At 41.8% G+C, this 4,431-nt stretch overlaps 1 protein-coding gene across 1 annotated transcript in view; it reads right to left on the bottom strand.

Annotated features, from left to right (window-relative positions):
* znf362b (zinc finger protein 362b) overlaps positions 1-1,673 on the bottom strand; it is a 15,800-nt gene extending 14,127 nt beyond the window's left edge. The window contains exon 1 of the mRNA XM_037684265.1: positions 1,562-1,673. The gene's annotated coding sequence lies outside the window, so the exon portion shown is untranslated. The remainder of the gene's footprint in view (positions 1-1,561) is intronic.
* Positions 1,674-4,431: the final 2,758 nt, after the last annotated feature.

The raw sequence follows: 4,431 nt of genomic DNA, 5'->3' as shown, positions 1-4,431 counted from the left end.
ATATATATAAACAGTACCTTGTATATCGTTGAGTTATTTTGATGGAATTGCCAATGTTCGATATTTAACTTTATCGCTAATATCGGTCGATACCGATACATGACGATAATATCGTGCATCCCTACATGACATTCATATATGACACAGCCACATAGTCCAGCAGCAATAAACACATTAGTGTCAAAGAGGCCTACTGACCTTTTTACAGTTACTAATTCATAAAATCAGGCACTGTGTGGTCAAATACATTCACAGATTCTTCCGGTATTCAAGGGTGACACGGTTCAGCTCTTGTCTTTATGTCGTTTGCACCTGCTTTTTTTTATTGACTTTTAGAAACCAACACATTAAAAAATTTGTTTTGCTGGTATTTAACATTGTGATAGCTAAAAGGCATTAACGTGCAATGTCAAAATGACTGCAGAGCATGGCTAAAACATAGGTAGATATGAACAGGAAGTAGGCACGAATATATCTACACCACGATGAATCGCAAAATACCGACACTGAGCGTGAGCATTAGTAAACGTAAGAAGGTCAATTGAAGGTCTGTTTGGGATGGAGCAATTCAACTTTGGTGATGCACTGTATTGAACTTACACTCTGATTTCTTCATTAAATTATGCAGATGGAATCGCTTTGTTTACGTTGAGTGCGTACCCGCATTCCAGCACTGATGCTGGAGAACGACTGGAATAACTTTCAAACTGCACCGCTTTATTTAAGATGACCTGAATTGTGTTTGACCTCATAGTTTGCAAAACGTGATTTAAACAAACAAACAAACTATTTAGGATTTGTCAGACGTTTAAATGACATTTAAAACCTGAGCTGGAGCTGTTCAGCTTCAGGCTCTCCTCGGCTCCTTTTTGGATTCTTGGTGAAAAAAAAAGTAAAAAGAGAACTGAAAAAAAAAAAGATGGGGGGGTGTGGGGGGGTTTGACTTTGCCTTCTTTGACTTTTCGGACATCATGTCTGTGTGGGAGCAGCTGGTTTGGGACTGAAGGAGAGGCTCTCACACATTCTCAGACAGTTTTCTTAAAACATTTCCAGACAAAAGAGAAACAAAAATGGCAGCCTTATTTTTATAAGGCGGGACGCCATATTCTGCAGAGCCCCCCCACCCCTAAAAAAATGTCCAGGAGCGTGAGGCGCAATGGAGGCTTTAAAATATCAGGAGAAGGAGAAGAAGGGGGCGAGAGACGAACACAAAGGTGTGTTTATCATCATGTCCGAGGCAACGATTGTTTACGGCAGGTTTGAATAGCCCGGCCTCCCCACCTCCTACAAAAAACTGACACTTCCTACAACAAGCCTGCAGAAAATACAGCACGGAACCGCACGAGCTGGACCCAGTCAGTCCAAGAACCCGAAACATTAGCAGCACACAATGCCTCGCCGCCCCGAAACACGAAGCTAAAGCCCACTTTGTGGGGCTCCTTTTCCCCCCTCGGTAACTTTTGGGCGAATCGAAGGAGGGAAACTGGGGGATTTTTGTGCACACATCCGGGACGCGGAGGAATGCTGAGCGGCGAAAGCACAAAAAGACATGCTCAAATACCTTGTGTCCCGCTTGCAGATATAATTGTCCTGCGAGTGCTGCTAAAATATAAAAGGTTGATGTTCTGTCTGCCTCCGGTCGGACCACCGCTTCCGGGTCGCCTCGTTCACTTCTGGGTGCAGCTGCAGGCTCGGTACTGTCAGCTACACGAGCAGGAGAAGGAGAAAGTCTTTGCTTAGGGTTGTTGTTGTTGTTGTAAATCGGCGTTTTCTCGTTTTCCACGCCATGCATCGCAATGTTAGGTTATTTTAAGGCGTGTCTGGTTTGCATTGGGTCTGCAGATCCGCCCTTCAACGATCCCCGAAGCACAGCAGCACCGTTAGGAGAAAATCTACATTTTTACTGCGTTTCAAATGGTCCCTAAATGCATCACATTCTGTTTAAAAACCAGCAAGAGAATCCTCCGTTAAATATGTTTTATTCTTAATCTCTGACCTAATAAAGACTCAGAAAATCAGCATATGAATAATATTTTAGTTTTTTTTTTTTTAATGTAAGGTAACAGTCTGTAAAAATAAAAATGAACCAAAGAAATTGCATTTATGGATGCTGGACTGCTGAAATTGTCTGAAGAAGCTAAGATCAAGTTTTTATTATTTATTTATTTACTTTTTTTTTAGCAGAACATTAGCTAACAGCTAAAAATAGCAGAATGGTAGGAGTAATTCGGGAAAAGCACCGATTAGAGCCACTTCTCTGCATCAAAAGAAGTCGGACGAAGTGATTTGAACATCTGATAAGGATATCTTCTGGGCATCTCCATCTGGAGGTTGTCCAGAAACTCCTACTGGGTGAAGACACTGGGACAGACACGGAACCTACTGAGGGATTGTATGTCCTCTCTGGTGAATGCTTTGTTATGCTGGAGAGAGGAAAGTTTGGATTTCCATCCTGACTGTTGCACTCGTGATCATATCACGGAGAAGCAGAACAAAATGGAGAGGTTTTGTTGAGTTTGAATTGTTCTAGAATAGATTTTAGAAATCTAGTCTGGAAAAGACCCCAGTCTGACTAGTTGTTTGCGTGACTCCCCCATGAGAACTCTTGTCTTCTGCAGTTAAGACACTGACTACTCAAGTCTTAGCCACAAAAACCCATTTATAAAGTCCAGAACCATCGCTTTAAAACATGCTATTTGTTAGCTTCTTCTTCTTTTGTCTTTTCCCTCTTCAGGGGTCCCCACAGCGAGTCATCCTCCTCCATCTCACTCTGTCCTCTGTCCTAACTGCATCCATATATTGTCTCTTTGTCTTTCTCCTGGCAACTGCATTTCTAACATCCTTCTACCAGTATACCCACTGTTCCTCCTCTGGACATGTCCAAACCATCTCAGTCTGCTCTCTCTAACTTTATCTCCCAGTTGTTCAACCTGGGCTGTACCTCTGATGATCTCATTCCTAATCTTATCCATCCTTGTCACTCCTAAGGAGAACCTCAACATCTTCATTTCTGCCACTTCCAGTTCTTCGTCCTGTCTTTGTCAATGCCACTGTCTCCAGACAATACAACATTGCTGGTCTCAACAGTTTTTTAAACTTTTCTTTTGACCTTTGCTGACACCCTTTTGTCACAAATCACTCCTGAAACTTTTCTCCATCCACTCCATCCTGCTTGGACTTTTTCACCTCTTTAACCACATTCCCCATTTTCCTGGACAGTGGACCCCAAGTACTTGAAGTCCTGCACCTTTGTGACCTCTGCTCCTTGTAGCCTCACTGTTCCACCGGCCTCCCTCTCATTCACACACATGGACTCCGTCTTACTATGACTGACTTTCATTCTTCTTCTTTCAAATGCATACCTCCACCTCTCCAAGTTCTCTTCCACCTGTTCCCTGTTCTCACCATAGATCACAATGTCATTTTCAAACTTCATATAGAAAAAGTCCTATAGGTGACATGCAAGTTTTATTTGTAAATATCTTTCTGAAGAAATGCTCCAGAAATTAAACGGGAAAAACAAATTACTGATTGTGGACTTTCAGAAACAGTCCTGTTTCTGTCTGGAATATCACTGTGGATGTGGGAATGGTGGACGATTACTGATATCTTGGTCCACATATTGTTAAGAAAGTGGACTAGATCAGCACCCCCTAGAAACTTCAGTGTGGTCTTTACAAAAAAGGTTAAATCACATCATCTGGACAAGTTTCTTAGTGTGGTCTTTATTTTCAAAGGTTGCTGAGGTCTTTCTAAATCAATGCCCAGGATGTTTTTTTGTTTAAAAAAATAAATAATAATAATAATAAATATATATATATATATATATAAACTGTGGTGGCTAGAGTTATTGTTTACATGTGATCAGATTAAAAAGAAAGAGTTTCAAGACCTGCATGTTTGCCTCAGACAGAATAAGGGACAATTCAGAGAAAACTCATTCAGCCTTTCAGACTCAGCCACGGTTGTGGTTTTTTGTAGTATTGCCTCCCATCCTGGGGTCGTTCTGGGTGGAGTTTGTAAATTCTCCGCGTGCACATGTGGGTTATTTCTGGGTACTGTACTCTAGTTTCCTCCCACAGACCAAAAACACAAATGTTAGGTTAACTGGTAACTCTAATTTATCCTGAGCTGTGAGTCAGAGTGTGAATGGTTGTTCCTCTCATTTATCTCTGTGTGTCCTTGTGATGGACTTTTGTTCTGTCCAGATGTCCCCTGTCTCTCGCACAGTGACCACCATAAGACACCATTTTCCCACAAAGAAAGGAGAAGCAGGCAAAGAAAATTAATGGATAATACTTTGATTAGCCATTCAAAGCAGCAAACTCACCTTTTCACTCTCACGAGGCACATTTGGGGCTCTGTGTGGGCTTTAGGGTTTGTTCTGGTTCAAACACTGGAGATAAGTGTGGAAGATGAGTGACAGTAACT

This window comes from Nematolebias whitei, chromosome 11, assembly GCF_014905685.2.
Source record: "Nematolebias whitei isolate Nwh7 chromosome 11, NemWhi1, whole genome shotgun sequence".
Taxonomy (NCBI): Eukaryota; Metazoa; Chordata; class Actinopteri; order Cyprinodontiformes; family Rivulidae; genus Nematolebias; species Nematolebias whitei.
This window is presented reverse-complemented; position numbering and strand designations above follow the sequence as displayed.